The sequence below is a fragment of the Vipera ursinii genome (genome assembly GCF_947247035.1).
Source record: "Vipera ursinii genome assembly, chromosome: 3".
Lineage (NCBI taxonomy): Eukaryota > Metazoa > Chordata > Lepidosauria > Squamata > Viperidae > Vipera > Vipera ursinii.
The window spans coordinates 31,330,356-31,351,112 of NC_139516.1; the positions used below are offsets into that span (position 1 = coordinate 31,330,356).

The 20,757-nt window shown below is 40.6% G+C and overlaps 1 protein-coding gene across 1 annotated transcript in view; it reads left to right on the forward strand.

The window, feature by feature from the left end:
* The window catches only part of NECAB3 (N-terminal EF-hand calcium binding protein 3), a gene marked incomplete at both ends in the record, with an annotated part of 113,918 nt that overhangs the window by 80,938 nt on the left and 12,223 nt on the right, over positions 1-20,757 (forward strand). The gene's annotated exons all lie outside the window — the stretch shown is intronic.

Sequence of the window (20,757 nt, forward strand, 5' to 3'; positions counted from 1 at the left end):
TATTCAACATTGAAGAAAAGGGGGAAATTGTTTTCAGCTCCCATTGGGACTGCTTTAATGAGTGGTTAGGTCAGTGATGGCGAACCTTTTAGAGACAGAGTGCTGAAACTGCAACCCAAAACCCACTTATGTATCGTTGGGGGCTGGGTGGGTGTGGCCCATTGGGTGGGCGTGGCTGCAGTGGTAATGGCAGACTGGGTGGGACTAAAAGTTCAATCAATCAATTCCAACTTTGCGAGATCTTTTTTTTCCCCGCCCCGCGAGAAGTTGAAATTTGATTGATTGAACTTTTTTTTTTGCACACGGAGGCAGAGGCCTAAAGCGAAAAGGTTTTATAAAACCTAGCTGAAGGCCTAGGACTGGGACGACAGCACAGGTGCCCACAGAGAGGGATCTGTGTGCCACCTGTGGCATGCGTGCCATAGGTTCACCACCATGGGTTAGATAAACAAAGCAGAACCTGCTTGGGAAATACTATTGCTGGAAAGTAAGGTACAAATTATATAAATAAAAGAATAGTAAAAACATGTCATTTCAGGACCAGATATAATAGCACAGAAATATTTTTAATGCAAAGTGATACGTTTCTTTGTAGACCAAAGAAACATTAACTGACATAATGTTTGTCAGCATTGTTAATAATGTGTAATATTCCCATCAGTTTAGAGACTGATCATTCTTAGCAAAACTGAGGGTTTTTTGGTCCTTCGTATTAGGGTTTGTTTTGTTTTTTTACAGATGAATAAAAAAGGTTATAAAAATATAGTTCACATTTCAAGTTCTCAAGTGAATTTACCTTTGGAGTAAAGTACAGCTATAATTTTTACAAGTTACAGATACAACACCCAATGCTATATGAGTGAGGGACACGTCGCAGAAGCCCTTCTAACATTGCAAGCAATCCAGAGAAATATATTCTCATTTTGTATTCATGATATAATATCACTGAAATCCGTGACATACAGTAGTCCTTAATACTCTTAGAAAATGTTATGATTTTCAGAGAACATGTAGGGAAATCAGTAGTGCGATTCAGCCAGTTTGCACCAGTTTGCAGAACCGGTAGCTAATTTTTTGTTGCCCAGGCCCAGAATGGACTTCTGGAAGTGGCATCCACACAGAGAACCAGTTGTTCACATGTTTGAATCCCACCACTGAGAAAAATCCATGACAAAAATCTTGCATGCTACTTCCAAATGCCCAGGAGATCTGTATAAATGCAGACTGTATCTCGCCTATAGGTTATTGCATCCTGTATTTCCTTCCAAATATTTTTGTGAGACTTAAAGAACTCTTGTGTTATTTTTGGAAGGTCTTTTTGTGGAAAAGTAAAGTTGTCATGGAAGGCCCTGACACCTAGCAACTGATGAGAGCCTGACCAAATGGATGAGGGGAGGGGCTGAAATGGGAATGCTTTATATAGGATTGAAATGTAACTTTTGTCAGATTCCGTCTACTGTCAGGACCCACCTCAATCCACATCTTAGGAAGTAAGAACTCTTGGATGCAAGTTTAGTCCAAAAGGAAAATGTTTACTAGGATGGAATTGATTGTGGCAATACAAGACGGAATCTGACAAACGTTACATTTCAATCCTATATAAAGCATTCCCATTTCAGCCCCTCCCCTCATCCATTTGGTCAGGCTCTCATCAGTTGCTAGGTGTCAGGGCCTTCCATGGGAAAGGGAACTCTCCTTGGTTTTATGGTTATTGCTTTCCTTTTCAGTTGTAAATGAAGATGCAATACAGACCTGTCTGTCCCCCTCCCTCCCCCAGTTAAAACATTCCCTGTTGTTTGAAAATCGCTTTAGTAACCATCCTCTCCCCCCCCCTCGGAGAGATGGCAGAATCCCCAGAAATAGCACATTGTTCTACCTATACAATTATGAAATGTGATATAAATGGATTCTGACAAAAGTGTTCTATGGCTGTGTGTAAACAGCATGCCATCTTATTTGCACAGTTCTGTCCCATCAGAATCTGAGAAAGTGGAGTCTATGTGGCCTCCTTTTCTTAGGTCCTGGTTTTATTGTAGGGCTTAAACAATCTTTCTTCTCTTGCTAAATCCACATGGAGATTACTGGCAACGTGTAGAGGAGGGGCAAGCTGAACAGTTCAGGAGAGCTGGTTTATGAGGCCAGATTGCTTGGAACTGATAGTACCTTCCTCAAGCCAGGGAAGAACTGATGAGAGGCAGCTGAGTTTAGGTGAGATTTAACTATTAGAATATACAAGTAAACACAACAGGTGACTAAGATTGCTGGAAACAATTTTTATTCCTACCTGACCTCCAGAAATCTCAACCATAATTTCTTAACAGAGATTGCTCAAAACTTGTTTGTATCTGTTGCACTGGGTTATACTTTTGATACATGAACAGAGTGTTATTGTACCTTTCTAGAGCATCCTTGTTTGAACAGATTTATATATTCACACTCTCAGCCAACCTCTTTACTCTCATTCTCTCAGTGTTGTTAATATCAATGTCTCTTGATATTCAAGTTCCTAACAATTTTCCCAGCATTTGTAATGTAGTAATTGATAAGGGATGGAATCTGTTCTGATACATGAATCTGCTCACTAACCTTTAACAACACTCCTGGAAACCTCTGGGCAAGAGAACCTTGGGACAGATGCTGGCCAAACTGAGAATCAGTAGTTGGTGGATGAAGATATTCAAGCTCACTAGGAATTCTTAGATTCCACTGGTTTTTCCCCTCAAAAATTCACTTTTATGATGTCATCAGATTCTATCATGCCTTCTTTCCCTTCTCTTTATACATATTTCAAACATATTAGTTCTTTTTGACATCTGACTCAACAGTGTTATTTTTATCCAGCTAGTTTGCTCCCCATCTTTTCTTCACAACAATCAGAACATTTTTCTTTCCAGGATTTCCAGGTAGACTCCTATTCAGAAACTAGTAAAAAATCAAGTAATGTAGTAGTTAGACTAGGACAGGGGAGACCTAGATTCAAATTCATCCTCAGTCGAGGATTCAGTGAGTGAATCCTTGGCCAGTCTCTCTATCTCAGTCCAGCTTATTCCACAGGCTTCTTGTGGGAAAAATGCAGAAAAGGTCTGGTATCTATGCAAACCTGAGCTGTTAACTTAATGGAAAGCTTGGGTATAAAATAAATCCCAATGTTTAGTTCCAATCTTAATATTTCATAATGAAAAATCATATTTTTGTTTTTAAAAAGCCAGGTATAATTATATCATTACCATATTCACTCATATTGTCATTAGAAACAATGGCGATATTATCAGTATGATCTAGATAATAACATGAAAACCAGTTATAAAATAATGAAATGTCTCAGGAAGTAAAGAGGAAAGGCATCCATGTGTCATAGTTGGCATTCCATAAACTGGTCTCCACTACTTTCTTATTTATTTCCATCGACTTATAAATTGTGTAGGAGCAGTCCGTAATGCAGTGAACTTCAGTCAGAAGAAACAGCTTGAAAATTGTGTTGGGGGCAGGGCAGGAGAGAGGAAGGGAGAGAGATGAGTTGCAAGAGAATCTTATAGGTCAAGACATTGCATTATATTGACACCATTGAACATCAGCCTGCTGGATTTGATCCAGCAGTCAAGCCTGCCAGAATCATTTGAAATCAAGATTTTACCCTCTAAATTGCTAGCTGATCTCCTTACTTTATATCAACTACAAATATAATAAGTATCCATTCAATCCCATCCCTTTCCATTCTATCTTTATTAAGTTATAAACTTGTTGACCAGCACAAGCTGACAATGGAGCCCTGCAGGACTTCAGTTATTATTTCTGTTAGAGTGATGCAGCATCTTTAACAAGCACAATTATTCAAACAATTGCAAGTCTTCTTGACCACAATGCTCTTTAACTCATTTTATCCACACAAAAATTGCTTTAAAGGAGCAGGCAGGACAGCAGGCTTAACAGAATTAACTTTATTCTGGAACCAGGCAAGGAACAAGTAAACAGAGCTTCTATTTATACTACAGCTGTCAGATATTTAACCAATCGGGGCTGTGCTGGTTTCCCGCTTGTTTAGTTTCAGCCAATCGGTGTCAGGCCGGTTTGACAGCTCGGAGCTGTCAAACTGGTGGCGCGTGCGCGGTAGCCGTCGACTCTGACAGCCGAGAGCTGTCAGCCGGCTCGCGCTTGCGTAGTTGTTCTCCGGCAGCTTTTGACAGCTGTCAAAAGCTGCCGCGGCTTTTACCTCAGCCCCGTTGAACTTATATTCATAACTTGTGTATATAATAATAACATGTAAATACATAACAAAAATATCATCAGAGACCTTGTCAAAAATTTTAGTGGCCCAGCCTCCATTTACCAGTCTTTGTCAAGTCCCAGGTGAGATCAAAGCACATTGCAACTGTAGCCATGTGTCTAGAGAATTTTATGGCATAGATAGGCATATATTTTTTTGGCTGAGGAGCCCTGTTAATCCTTGGCTAATAAAGTGTATGGGGAAAAAGGAAGGCACAAATAGGTTCAGCAATACATTGGTCAGGCAAACATACCGTTTATATACGTTACATATATATATGCATTTCCATTTTGAAATATATATTCTTTCCTTATGATACACCTCAGGATATACATGCCTATCTTTCCCTCTTTCCACAAAAATGCAGAACATAAGTACATGCTTGTGTATACACAATCTTTTTGCAACAGAATTTCTGCAGAATAGTTTTTTCCACAATCACATTATTCGTGGTCTGTCCTTTTACTGTAGATGTGAGGAGATTTCTAGAAAATGGCGCCTGTAAAATTTTGCATTGGATGCAAAAACCAATTAAAAATGAATAGAGAAGCTTATGCATTGATCAGGCCTCTGGCAGGCCTAGTGTTACTGTTAAATCAGCAAGGCAGTTGCCTAGAAAGGTAAATATTGAATGTCACAGAAGGGCAACAAATTGTTATCTACAATGTTTTTTTAGCACTAGGTTTTTGCTGTTAGAAATGGAAAGTTACATTTTGAGGTAGGGTCTTCATGTGTGCCTAATTTAGGATCAAGAGCATCTTAACCTGGGGGAGAATAGGAGATTTTCTACTGTGCCTTAGGCAGCAAAATGTCTTGGCTGAGCCTTAACCACAGAGAAGACCCCTGTGAGTTGATGGAATCTATGGTTTATTGTTTATTTTTAAAAAGTACCATCTTTCAGTGATAGTATAACAGAGTCAGAGGGGACCTTGGAGGTCTTCTAGTCCAATTCTCTGCTCAGGATCTAGATCATGAAACACATGCTGGCATCTTCAAATTCAGCTTCTCTTCTAGAAAATTAAGAACTTTATGTAAGAACTGTTCTGCTCAAGAAGTAATGTATACCTGAGGTGCATTAACAAAAATGGGTATAAAATGCTTTGGATTCCAAAATCTCAAGTAAGGCACAGTCTCTTAATCATCACCTGTTCTTTGTCCCTGACAGCTACAAATCTTATATCCAGAATATATAAATTTACAAATCAATTTGCAATTGCCTAGCTGTTCTTATAAAAACTGAAATAAAATGTAAGAATCCTGCAATCACAAAGTGGGATGAAATGTGAATTTGTGTGTTAGGTAGTTTGGATATTTATTGAAATATTAGATCTCTGTACAGTTAGTCCACAACCTATGACTACAATTGAGCCCAAAATTTATGTTTTTCAACTTTTCTTGTCACATTTGTTAACTGAATCACTGCATTTGTTAGATTAGTAACACGGTTGTTAAGTGAATCTGGTTTCCCCATTGACTTTCTTATCAGAAGGTTGCAAAAGGTGATCACATGATCCCAGGACACTGCAACCATCATAAATGTGAGTCAGTTGTCAAGCGTCTCAGTGTAAATCACCTGAGGATGCTGTAACGATCATAAGTGTGAAAAATGGTCATAAGTCATTTTTTCCAGTGCTGTTGTAACTTTGAACAGTCACTAAATGAACCGCTGTAAGTCGAGGAGTACCTGTATTAACATAATTCAATTTCTAATCTGGTGGATTGTGTTTCAATTAATGTAATACCGTGTTTCCCCAAAAATAAGACCCGGTCTTTTTTTTTTTACACCAAAAGACGCATTAGGACTTATTTTGGGGGAAACATGCTATCAGGGTGATCAGCCCGGCCGGATGCCCTGCTCCATGGCATGCGCACAAGAGGCACCAAGCACATGAGGCCCAACAGTGTCCAGCAGCAGACACAGTGTGCCGGCCCTTTAGCGTAGCGCAGGTAACATATGAGCCTGGTAAAAGTCATAGCTATCTTAACAATTCAAAAAGAGTCTTCATAAAACACACCTATACATTTTGAAATATTTGATGGTTTGTGCAGCCACATCTCCATAGGTTCTAGAGTGAATCTCTATTTGTTGATCCTCCTCATCCTGCCTTTGAAATCACTAATAGTTGTTTGTCCCATGAGACAATATAAAATCTGATAGAAGAGAATATTTGTAGCTCAGGGTTGAACTGCAGGGTCCTCAGTGCTCCCTGAGCTTAGTGATTTCAAAAGAGACAATTAAAAAGCCAAAAAGGAAACAAGAACACCAAACATCAAGATTAACATTAGATTAACAATCAAGAAGTAAATATCCCAATCGAAAAGCTACCAATGCAGACAAACAAGCTAATAGTAAAGAACAGTCTAATCAAGAACCACTGAAATCACTCCCACCAACAGTGACAGGACAAGCCACTAGTATATGAGAGCAAACCCCTCTCCCTTCTAGCACTGATGATGCTACCTAGTTTGGTAATAAAACACCTGCAAGAAAACAACCAAGCTCAGAGAGCACCAAAGACCACATAATATAAAATCCAATATGAAAAGACCTAAAGGAAATAAAATTCTCAAGAATCTTCAAGCTTTTATCATCTGCTGTTGATCTCTAATAATGTTAACTGAACTGAAGTTCTTGGATGCCAGTAAGTAGGAACATACAAAATGTACCCCTTTAAAGCATAACTTTAATTAGTACTCTATCAATTTAACTTTTAGTATCTTTGATACCTCTAATACATGACTACGTAGTTGCAGTAAGGTTCAATTTTGTCCCCTTGGAATTTTTGTTTGTTATGTTGCAGTGCATCAGTGACCACAATGAATGTTATGTCATGTTACCATTAACTGTCAACAAAATACAAGAGTCTATGCACGTGAGAAAAAGCCCCAATGCATTCAGGAGTTTTTTACATAAGCACCCATTTGAGAGCATACAAAATACAACAAGACTTTTGAGATGCTCAAGGTGGTTTATTGCGTTCCCACGTTTTGGAGGTGTTCATTTCCAGCCATTGATTTGGCAACATAAGATGTTCGTTCACAGGCCAGTTTGTCCCTTCATGCCTATTGGATGTATGGTGTACCAATGCTTGATTTTATTCTTGGCAATCGCTGAATCTCCCTCTGCTGTTGATTTCTCCGCTTCGACCAAGAAAAACAAAGTGAGCAGTCTCCGCATCTTCCGCATTTCGCAATCTCCACCTCCTCGCCGTGCTGCTGAGGGAAATGGCAATGAGGGGCTGGTTTTGTCTCCACGGCAGCCCCTCAGCTCTGGTCGGCTGTAAATATTTACCCTGTTTCCCAGGGGAAAGGAGAACAGGGGGAGGACTTTTGAACCATGAGACAGTTTTCCAAGAGGAGGCAGCAGCACTACCTTGACCTGTAAGCAAAACAGAAACTTCCTAGTAAATGATGCCCTTCTTTCCTCAGATATCGTGAGCCTCTCTCTGACCCTGTGCTACAGCTTAGACTGGGCACTTTTTTGCACTAGATAGAGTCTAGACTCTAATCTGTTGTTTTTTTACTAACATGCTATTTTCACATTTTGGGGGGGAGGAAATACCCTGATTAACATCTGATTGCTCTGATTAACATATGGCAGAAATAATGAGAAAATCTAGGACAGAGGTAGGCAGAAGGTAGATTAGAATCTACTGTCTGAATTCTGGTTGAATTCAACAGACCTTTATTTACAGATGCATCAGATTAATCTGTATTTTGCAGGATCACAGATGCGGATTTGTGCATATACTGTACATGGCTCATCTCAGAAGATGACTTGGTGAAGTAAGAAATTGTTTCTGCTATATAAGATTTCATACAATATTTAATTCCTTCTTAAAGCCACTAGGGACGCGGTGGCTCAGTGGGCTAGGACACTGAGCTTGTCGATCAGAAGGTCGGCAGTTTGGTGGGTCGAATCCCAAGTGCCGTGTAGCAGAGTGAGCGCCTGTTACTCGTCCCAGCTTCTGCCAACCTAGCAGTTCGAAAGCATGTAAAACTGCAAGTAGAAAAATAGGGACCACTACGGTGGGAAGGTAACAGCGTTCCGTGTGCCTTTGGCGTCTAGTCATGCCGGCCACATGACCACGGAGACGTCCTCGGACAAGCGCTGGCTCTTCGGCTTCGAAACGGAGATGAGCACCGGCCCCTAGAGTCGGAAATGACTGGCACGCATGTGCGGGGGAACCTTTACCTTTTACCTTTACCTTTAAAGCCACTAGTTTGCATTATAATCTGATTCTAGAAATTGGGAGGATTTTTTATATCTCATCTAGCATATTTTTTTACCAGTATCTTAGTTCTAGGTTTGGTGACACACAGAGTAAAAAAAAAAAGAGGATTCCTTAAGCTGAGTTCTTGTTGACTTGGTGTTTCGTCCAGATAGTTTTCTTGGTAGATTTATGGAAATGAATTATCATTGCTTTTTCTTGGATATTTTTTACTTCCCAATTAGTTTGCAGCCACGGGATTTCCTTGTAATCTCTCTAATCCAGATTCAATTCTATTTAACTTTTGGGTAATTAAGTAAGATAAGTGCTACCTGGTGTGATTCAGAGAAAATTTGGGAGTGTTGAGGTGAGGAATTTATGGGAAATGATTAGACTAGCTCTATAAAGGAAGAGTGAAATAATATATAGGAAGAATAAAGCCTTGCAGATACAGAATGACAGAATCTGTAATGCAAATCTGGACAAACGTCTTGTTGTAATGGGGAGTCTAGGTAAAGAGCCTATAGGTCTCTATTGCAGGAAAACAGGAATATAATCCAAATCCAAGAAAAATAGGTTTAAGCCACTGGTATAGCATGAGTTTGACTATTTCCCAGGAAGTTTTTTATTCTCAGCAACTTTTTATTTTATTTACTTTATTTTATTTATATCTCATCTTTTTTATTTTTACAATAACTTCCTCCTCCCATTTTCCCCACAACAACCACCCTGTGAGGTGGGTTGGGCTGAGAGAGAGTGACTGGTGCAAAGCCACCCAGCAGGCTTTCATGCTAAGGAAGAACTTGAACTCATAGTTTCCCATTTTCTAGCCTGATGCTAGAAAACCACTAACTTAATTAATGGGTGGATAATCTATCCCTAACCTATTCTTTCAGGTCTACATAGCATGAGTACAAAGTATTAAAATGTCGTTTAACTATTCCTATACAGTAGATAAAGATCTAGAATAACATTATATTAAACATGCACCTATAGAACAGAACTTGTGCTGTAGCCTGCAGTGGTGGGATTCAGCTAGTTCACACCAGTTCGGGAGAACTGGTAGCTAATTTTTTGTTGCCCGTGCTCAGAATGGACTTCCTGAAGCGGCACCCACACAGAGAACTGGTTGTTCATTTATTTGAATGCCACCACTGCTTGGAGGGAGTGTGTTTGTGACTTTGGGGTGTTTTGAGCAAATACCATTCCAAGAGTTCTATCTTTTGGAAACTTCTACAGAAAGCTTCATATTGAATCAAGCTGGAAAGTTTTCTATTTCAGATTATTCATTTGTAATGCCTACTTTGCCTACTTTTTTAGGGCAATTCACCTTTTAAATTCTTTCCTAAATACTATTTTTCAATGAACTTCTGAATAAATAAGCTGCCTTGTTCTAACTTGTCTTCCAATAATCAATATTTTTTCATCTTCAGTATTCTTCCTTCTTACTTAATTTTGTCTAGATTGTGTTTCATAGTTTTTAAATATTCAAACTGATATCTATTCCTTTGCTACATGATAAACTAGTGATGCTGTTTCAAAGTTTGTTCTTTTTACTTCAGATTTATAAAAGTTTTGTTTTATGTTTTGTGGGCAGAGTATTAAATGTTAGGTAATGCTTATAACTAAAATGATATTGAAAATTGAAATATATCATTAACAACTGCTATTTAGAAATGCTATTTTTTACAGGTTGGAAGAGACCTAGGAAAAAGAGAATGCTAAATGTTGAAAGGCCCTTCTGTGATATTATAGTGCTTTTGGGGGGGGGCCTTCATTGAAAGAATACACTTGCTGCACTTGGGGAAGGCCCACATAGTACAATATGCTGCATTGTTCAGGCAAAATCCTCCATTCTGAAGATGTTTCACAAGCAATGTGCTTCTTTGTTTAATAGCAAAGTGGCCACATTGCTTCTCTTGGTAGCTTTTTCTAGCAGTTCCAGTAGCCAAAAGAGATTCTTCTATATGTGCTATACAAGCAGAGGAGACTCCTCTGTTGCTTCCAATTACTGGAAATGCCAGGCATGGTATAAACGTAACATAAGCAATATTGCTTCTTTGTTTAATCTTGTGCCTTCTTGCCTTGGGAAGGGTGAATTGTATGGTTTCCATCTCACGAGTGCTCTGATCAAGACAAAGCTAAGGTAAGTTGTTTTACAGAAACTACAGTATACTTTGCTGAGTAAAACTGATCTGGGCCTATCTCACTTACTGAACAGCACAAATACACAAGTTTATTATTTATTTTGCACTTCCTATTCAACGGAAACTTCCAAGAGAAAGGTCAATCTCAAAAAATTAAATATAGGTAAGAGTCATGAAATGCAAAAGGCAACAAAACTTGCAAGCCAAGTGCAAACAATCAGAAAGATTAAAATTCAATCTGCAACGTTCTGGACAATGGCTAGATGGCAGCATGGAGTTTTCTGTATTTCTGTTGCATCAATTGGTAATAGGGATTTATACAGCCCAAATCTTGTATGCATAGTCTAAATAGCTTGAAAAAATGTACTTTCCTATGCAACAAAGTATACGTCTGATGGAGATTTTTGTTCATCACTTAAGACATTCTCAGCCACAGTAACCAACCATATCCCCTCCAACAGCAGTGATAATTTTCTGCTCTGATTAGGCCAATGTTACAATGCTTTCTCAAGGTGCACGACTCTAGAAATAAAGACTTCACCTTTCAGAATTCTCAATACAGACATGTTGGTTGGTGAATTCTGGGAATTGAAATCCATGTATCCAGTGGTGGGATTCAAATATGTGAACAACTGGTTCTCTGTGTAGATGCCACTTCCGGAAGTCCATTCTAGGCCTAGGCGACAAAAAATTAGCTACTGGTTCTGCCGAAGTGGTGTGAACCGGCTGTATCCCATCACTTCATGTCTTCTGAGGAGGCTATGAAAAACTAGAAATAATACATCTGAATAACTCTCAATAAATAGGTCAGCTGGTACTTACAGTGGCCTGGTCTTTTTTAAGGAGAATGACAAGTCCTCTTTTTTCTTTGTGTTTTTCTTGGTCTATGATCTTTTCTGACTTAGTTTTTTTAACATTCCTATGGGAGGTGTTATTTCCCATCATACCACCAAATTAGAGGACTTTCCTCCTTGGGAAGCAATTGTAGCAATGTTGCTACCAGCTGTATCTGAACCAGGTGCTCTAACACCAGGAACAATTATGATGTCACGCAACTTCACTAGATGATCTTACAATGGTTGAGATGTATACTACCAAGCCCTTTAAGGCTGTAATCATAGCTAAACTATACTAAATGGCCTTCCCGGAATGATGCTCTTGATTAGGGTCCCAATGTATCTGGAGACTGGAGAGGGTTCTTTTTTGTTGAACAGCAACAAAAAGCTGGATAACATGCCTGATCTTATTTTTATCTCTGGGCAATGGCTAAATGGACTGGGTGGGGTTACTCCAACATCACAACCCCTTTCATGGACAGACCATTATCTCCTGCGGTTGGGCCTCCGTCACGTCACCCCCCGCTGTCAGGAGGCGGAACCGACCAGGTGGTTCCACCCCAGGCGCCTGATGGACCCAGATAAATTCCAGATGGCGCTTGGACTGATTCCCACCTCCCTCTCCCACAACCCGGTCGTGTCCTTAGTTAATGCCTGCCAACAGGCTGCTTCGGAGGCTCTCAACCGTGTTGTCCCTTTGTGGCCTCTGACCCAGCACAAGTCTCGACTACCTCCTTGGTTCTCCAAGGACCTGCGGGAGATGAAATGCCGGAGAAGGAGCCTAGAGAGCATTTGGAGAACCAGTCGGTCTGAGTCTGACCGAACACAGTTAAGATCCTTTTCTAGATCTTATCTTGTGGCAATGAGGGTGGCAAAGCGCACCTACTTCACCACCCTCATTGCGTCCGCAGATAACCGCCCGGCCGCCCTATTTAGAGTGGTCCGCTCCCTTTTAAATCAAGGGACGGGAGAGGACCCCTTCGAGGACGGGCTGAGGAATTTAGTAAATATCTGGTGGACAAAATTGCTCAGATTCGGGCTGGTCTGGACTCTGACTGGGCAGTATCTGACGAGAGGAAAACGATGAATTTGGCCGAGAACATTTGGGAAGAGTTCGATCCTGTGACTCTGGATGAAGTGGACAAGATCATGGGGAAACTAAGTGCCGCCACATGTTTGTTGGACCCGTGTCCCTCCTGGCTAGTCTATGCATCTCGGGAGGTTACACGAGGCTGGCTACTAGCAGTTATCAATGCCTCACTGAATGAGGGGTACTTCCCTGCCGCCTTGAAAGAGGCGGTGGTAAGGCCCCTCCTCAAGAAACCGGCATTGGACCCAGCTGTTTTAAACAACTTCCGTCCTGTCTCCAACCTTCGCTTCCTTGCGAAGGTCATTGAGAGCGTGGTGGCACGACAGCTCCCTTTGAACCTGGAGGAAGCTGAATATCTGGATCCGTACCAATCGGGTTTCAGACCCAGGCATAGCACAGAGACAGCATTGGTCGCACTGGTGAATGATCTCTGGCGGGCCCGAGATAGAGGTTATTCCTCTGTCCTGGTCCTATTAGATCTCTCAGCAGCTTTTGATACCATCGACCATGGTATCTTACTGCGTCGTCTTGAGGGGCTGGGAGTGGGAGGCACCGTTCTGCGGTGGTTCTCCTCCTACCTCTTGGACCGTTCGCAGACGGTGTTGGCAGGAGGGCTGAGGTCAAGCCCTAGGCCTCTTAGTTGTGGAGTGCCTCAGGGATCGGTGCTCTCGCCCCTCTTGTTCAACATCTATATGAAGCCGCTGGGAGAGATCATCCGTGGCTTCGGGGTGAAATATCATCAATATGCTGATGATACCCAGCTATTCATCTCCACCCCAAACCAATCCAGTGATGCCCTCAATGTGATGTCCCGTTGCCTGGAAGCGGTACAGATTTGGATGGGAGAAAACAGGCTTCGACTCAACCCGGCCAAGACTGAGTGGCTGTACATACCGTCATCTCGTTTAGTCCAAGAGGTTCCATCTTTGACTATAGGAGGAGAGATGTTACCTCCCATTGATAGAGCACGCAATCTGGGCATCCTCCTAGATTCACGACTCAGTTTTGAAGATCATATTGGAGTCGTGGCTAGGGGGGCATTTGCACAGATTCGCCTTATATACCAATTGCGCCCCTTTTTGGACTGAGATGCCCTACGTACAGTCACCCACGCACTCGTTACCTCCCGTATAGATTACTATAATGCTCTCTACATGGGGCTGCCCTTGAAGACCACCCGGAGGCTTCAGCTGGTGCAGAATGCAGCTGCACGGGTTGTGATGGGAGCACCCCGATACTCCCATATTACACCCCTCCTGCGTGAGCTGCATTGGCTACCAGTTGCCCTCCGGGTGAGATTTAAGGTGCTGGTACTTACCTTTAAAGCCCTACATGGCTTAGGCCCGGGATACTTGTAGGACCATCTGCTGCCGGGAACAAATTCCCATCGTCCAGTATGCTCACACAGAGAAGGCCTCCTCAGGGTACCGTCAGCTAGGCAATGTTGGCTGGCGACCCCCAGGGGGAGGGCCTTCTCTGTGGGAGCGCCAGCCCTATGGAATCAGCTCCCCCCTGAGCTTCGGATGGCCCCAAATCTCCAATCCTTTCGCCGCGGCCTCAAAACACTCCTGTTCCACCAGGCTGACCTAGACTGACAGGCATTTTAATTAATTATATTTGGAATTTTTAATTTATTTTTTAATTTTTAATTTTAATTTATTGCACAGATGATTTTAATTTTATTTTTATCTTGATTTCTGTACTTATTATATGTTTTGTTGTTAGCCGCCCTGAGTCCTTCAGGAGATAGGGCGGGATATAAATCCCATCAATAAATAAATAAATAAATAAATAATTTAGAAAAAAGAACATCAAGCCAACCCTCCACATTTTACAAATTAAAATAAGGAACAGTGTTTTATTCCAAGGTTCACTTCTAAGCTTCATATTCCCAGAAGCTGACAGCTCGGTTCCTATATTTTTCAACTGTTCTGTAATAGCCTGGCCTCCACTAATTTAAAAGGCAAATACAATGATATTTTAATTTATTGCTAAGCTTAGAGTTGGGAAAACTATCCCGATCAGAATGTTTAAGTCTGAAATATACAGCAGCTGCTGCTGTGTAGAAAATATCACTCTGTGCATAGTTAATTAGTTAAAATGATTTAAATGTTTTCATTGGATGTTTTATATATGAGGCTGTGTTTTGTTTGTTTACTGCTAGTTGTATAGATTATACAGTAAACTGAATAATATACATTATGGTATATTAGCATTCATACTCAAATCTTTTTTGTCACTCTGAAAATTCAGTAAGATTAATTGAATATGGGCTGCAAAAACATGGACAGCCACTAGATCAGGCATATCAAACTGCCAGCCCATGGGCCGGATGCATCATGCCAAAGCCGCGCCCACCCCATTGCCAGTAATGGGGGGAAAGTCACAATACATCCCGTGACATCATGTGACTTCATGAGTTTGATATGCCTGCACTAGATTGATGCAAAAAGAAATTGGGGGATTTGTTTTCACTTATTTATTTATTTAGTTGGATGGTTGGTGGATGGGTGAGTGGTTTTTATCCCACCTTTATTAGTAACCCAAGGGGACGAATATTCCTAATGCTCCTTCTCCTATTTTCCCCTGCACAGCGAATTGTGCTGAACGTGACTGTAAAGTCACCTGACTTTCATGTCTAAGGCAGACCTAGAATTCACATTCTCCTTTGCTGCAAGTAATATCTTGTAATGCTTTCTGGGTGGTTCTTGAATCTGATTAATTTGAAAAATGAACAGAATTCTCTGCAGTCTTAGCTGTCCACTTTTTGCACTGGACTGTGTCCCACCTGGCTGGTTAAAGCAGGCTGGAAATTGGAATCAGGCAATAATCAATGCTTCTTTAGTGGAAGAGAAGGTTCTGTGAACCTAGGAGCATATTAGATCCTATGGAATGGGATGATTCCATCAAACTTTCCATTTTGGAGGAAGGTTGTTGAGAAAATAGTGGAGCTTCAGTTACAGAGGTCTCTGAAGGATATAGATTATGCAGACCAATGGCAGTCTTGTTTCAGATCTAGTCATTGGACAGACACAAATATTGGTTATGACCTCAGGAGGGACTTAGAGGAAGGGAGGGAGCATGAACATTTTTGATATTGTAAATCTGATTTTCTTCAGGATCATCTATCCAATTTAGGAACTGGAGACAAACATTTTTGGTGGTTTTACTCTTTCTGATTCAGTCAGTGATAGCACAGAAGGAAAGGTGAAGTCTACTCTACATACAAATATAATTCAATTTATTAATCTGTATACTACTAAAAGTCTTGTTCCCATAACTATTAACTGAGGAAAATGGTGCATCATAGGGCAATACTTTTTGAACCAAGATACCCTAAATGGGTTAACTTATAGAATGAGTCCAAAATCTCATTCTGGAATTGAAATTTCAGCAACTTTTACATTAAAAACATTTTATAATATAAAAGTTATCATAAAACAGTTTATGACATAATACAAAATGTCATAAAACATTTCCTGTGCTGATGTTTGACTTTGCTATACAGTGCAAAACAGCCTATTTTCAAGGCAAATACTTCTCTGAATGTATCCTAACTTTTTCAATAAATGGAGCACATTAGAAATTCTGTCATTGTTTGAAGGCGTTGAGAAAATATCTCTGAAAAGATGACCTAATAGTCATAGGTTGTGTAGTAGTTAATAAATCTAATGCCTACTGGATTTCCCCAAAAATAAGATCTGGTCTTATTTTTTTTTCTTCCTCCAAAAGAGGCATTAGGTCTTATTTTCGGGGGATGTCTTATTTTGTTCACTGTCTTGCTTCACAGCAGTGGCACCAACAACCCTGACTAGCAGGAGCTTGTGTGGCCTCCACCATCCCACTTCTTTAGCCGCTTGCCACCTCTCCCATGCATAGTCCCCTGGCTTCCATTTTGCCAGAAGAGGCCTTCAGGAATGGCCTCTGCAGCCGAGAACGGAGCCCCGGGTTGATGTACGGGTTGTCCCCTGGCCTCTGTTTTGCTCCTCCATGCTAAGCTCCAGGAAAACTACGCCAGCTGGTGCTGGGCAAGGAAGGCCAGGCTCCCCTTTCCCAATGGTTCTGCAAAGCTCTTGAGGAGCAGATTGCTTCCTGCCAGGTTGGCCTTGGCACCCACTTTGGATGGCAAACAGAAAAGCTTTGTTCTTTTTCTCCAGGGCCTTTGAAATTGCCCCCTTCCTTCACTTTTCTGCCTTAAAATCCAGAGCATGCATGTTTTCTTCCTGATCAGCTCAGGATACAGTAGCTACCATATGATTTTTGTAAGAAGCTGAGTGTACCAATATGTGTGAGTCCAGCCCCCTCAGCATGCACCAGGCCAGCCCGGCCCTGCAGGAAGCAGATCTGCTCCTCCACACAAAACCTCAACGGCTTTTCAGAACCATGGGGGAAGGGGAACCTGGCCTTCCTTGCCCAGCTCCAGCTTCATATGAAGGACGAACACAACGCCGGGAGTAGAAGTGGCAGAAAACAGGATTGCCATTTCCAGAACAGAGTAGGGAGATTCGGGCTGATGCAGGGCAGTGAGAAAGTACAGACAAGCAATTGCTGTTCCGGCTGGAATGGAGACCACCCAAAAAGACTGTTGCTTCATGCAAGCGGGTAGGACTCTGCTGACTGAGCTCCTCAGGGCTGCTTGAGAAGCTTTGTTCCTGGGTGGTGGTGGGTGAAACCGACCACCCTGCAGCCATTTTATGCCTCTGCCTCTGCCTCTCCCTCAGGTGACTTACTCTGCCCCTCTTTACTTTTAGCGTTCATGGAAGCCCATGCCTTTCCTGCCCTTAAGTTTCTCTTTGGGTTCTATCCTAACCCCCAGAGATCTGCGTTTGTCTGCCGTAAAAACTTAGGTCAGCCCCACAGCAAAAGCCATCCCCACTCCCCATCGTCCATGTAAAAATCAGGCTAGGGCTTATTTTCAAGATAGGTCTTATTTTTGAGGAAATACGGTAATCCCTTATTCACAAATGAAGCAATTAATCAAATAGTCATCTGGATTTTTGCAGGCTGGATATGATAGAAATATTTCTAATAATAACTGACTGATAACAGAAAACTGGAGTTCTTTTTAGTGCACAGTTACTGTGTCAGGGATTAGAACATCATGTATATAAATAATGATGAGTCTCTTCCAATAATTCCATTTCAGAGTAAGAGTCTATTTGTTTCGAGCTTGATGTTATGGATCACGTACACTAGAAATGGATAAACTATAAACCTAACAAAATTGTGACATTTCAATTCTTAGACATTCCAATCAACCTGGCCAATATTAAGGAGCATTAGGGACTAACACACACACACATTGTATATACAGACAGGCACACAGTGTTTATATCTTGCATTTTAGTGATATAAATAGTTTTGTAATGTGGCACACTGACATCTTCAAATGGGGTTGTTGACCTGTCAAATATTTAAAAGTGAGCTTTTTTAGACATTTGTAATAATTTTTCTTTAATTTTCATTTTCCAGTGGTATTCACCATACAAAATTGTGTGTTAAAATTTAAAAAGTTGATTTAGGATACTATACACTGCCTACCAAAATATATAGTGCAGATTGTTCAGAACCATTGAAAGTTAACGAAGGCATGGAATTTATAATCAGGCTTGGAATTCCAGCCATCACAGCATTCCCAGGGTCATGTGATTATGATCTCGGCACTTGGTGTCACAATTACAACATCACAGTGAGATGAGGTCATGTGATTGTCATTTCCAATAAAGCAAAGCCAATTGGAAAATTACAAGGAAGTTGTAAATTGCTCCTGCTTCCATGGTTTTATTTTGTCCGCCTGTACTCCATGGTGTCTACGCACAGCACCCACCCACAGCATATTAAATATCCAAGTAAAATACCACTTTTCCAGACACCCACATTCTGTCACATGCATTCACATAACATTTCCTGTGTTGTTTGATTTTTCATTAATTTCCCTGGCATTCTCCATTTCTTTACCACCAGTAATAATAAAAAGCAGCAATTTCATAAATGCTTCTGTGAGTTAGGATTGTTATGTATCCACTGCTGGAATGTATGTTTATCATATTTCCAACAAATAGAATTCTGAAAGCAGAGAGAAGGTGGAAGAAAGGATCAATTAGCATATTTATAAGGCTAAAAATAGCAGGATGAAAAGCTCCTGTGGTCACAGCTGAAGTATACTGGAGCTAGCCATTTGCTGCTTGGCTTTAAATAAATCAAGAGACATCTTCCTCCTCTATCTCTCCTTTTTCCATTGAATATAAAGGAGTTCAGAAAAATTAATAGACAAATGCTAATGATTGATGAACATCTTCAAAGAAATTACATGGGGCAAAATTTCTTTGTGGAAAAACCTCCCTTTTTTCTTCTTGAAATTCATTGTGAGTGCTTTGGCATTTTCTCCATTCCTTAACTCAGAATAGTTTTTGTTATTTTATAATTCATCTGGTCCTAATATTCTTTATTCATATTCATGTTCATGTTTATATTTATACACAGACACCTCTTGTGCAGGTATGTTACATCCTGGCCTTTGGCCAGTCACTCTGTGTCAGCACAATTCACCTCAAAGGGTGGTCGTGGGAATCACAGAAGAAAGAAGGTGTGTTGAATTGAGTTATTTGTAAAAATAATAAAGGTGGAATACAAATAAATAAATAAATAAATACACTTGTTTTAGATTTGGTTTCAAGCCTTAGGCTTCATTCTAGCTAATCAATTAACCTTTGCAAACAAATATTCTAAAACTTTGACTAAGGGGCTGATTTTTAGGGAATAATTCTAATTACAGCATACTGTCCATATTATATTCATTGTTGCTATCTTGTCACTATTCTTAAACCTAATATACAGTAAGGCTCTTGGTTTATAGCATCTTAAATAATTAAGAATGATTACTATGGCAAAAAGAAATACATTAATGGTAGAATTGCTATGTTGCGTAAATAAAATCATGGAGTTAGTCTTCCTCATTCACAGTTATGTGGGACCATTTGCCTCCTTAGTTTCTATTCTGTAACAGAGTGAGCGCCTGTTACTCATCCCAGCTTCTGCCAACCTAGCAGTTCGAAAGCACATAAAAATGCAAGTAGAAAAATAGGGACCACTGTGGTGGGAAGGTAACAGCGTTCTGTGCGCCTTTGGCGTCTAGTCATGCCGGCCACATGACCACGGAGACGTCCTCGGACAAGCGCTGGCTCTTCGGCTTTGAAACGGAGACGAGCACTGGCCCCTAGAGTCGGAAATGACTAGCATGCATGTGCGGGGGAACCTTTACCTTTACCTTTACCTAGTTTCTATTATGTCCAAATGTTATTTCTATTTTCTCATTTTCATCCTCAACTGTGGTATTTTCTAAAGTTCCTGATCATCAATCATGAGTGGCAGCCATGAAATTAGAGGGCAGGCAGTTTACATAGCCAACTAGTTTTACTCTAGACATTTGCATAAGCTGATGGCATGATCAATATATTTTAGTCTGCCATTGGAAGTTGAAATAGTATAGTGGTTAAAAGTCTTGATGAAAACTCAAGAAACATGCTTCCTCTATTGCTGCTTCTATCCTTTGGTGGAATATTTTCTGCCAAGATTCAGCAACTTTTCTTCCTCTTTCCATCATATCTCAGTCTGCCCATCACAATCACAGTATTACTCACACTGCTTCACACTCTTGCCCTCCAAAACGTTCTCCTCCATACCCTGCCAGGTCTTGTCCAGGTTGTATTATATTATTTTTCACCCAGATAATAACTATCAGAGATCATGCTACTTAGCAGGCTTCTAGATACTTTTCCATGTGTATATTTTGGTCTAATTTTCTGGTGTTAATTCAGCTTTCAGTTGTTTCTATTTTGTAATCAATCAATATCAATCAGTATAGAACTGGAAGGGATCATGCATGGAGGTCTTCTAGTCCAGCCCCCTGCTCAAGCAGGAGTCCCTATATCATTTCAGACAAGTGGCTGTCCAGTCTGATGGAGCACCCACAATGTCTGAAGGCAAGCTTTTCCACTGGTTAATTGTCCTCACTGTTAGGAAGTTTGTCCTTAATTCCATGTTGCTCCTCTCCTTGATTAGTTTCAACCGTTATTTCTTGTCTTGCTTTCTGGTGCTTTGGAAAATAAATACACTGATGAAAATTAGTAGCAATAATAATAATATCCTCTGTAAAGATGCAATAACAGACCATTTCCTTTTTCTCTATTATTCTTTTTCATTAATTACT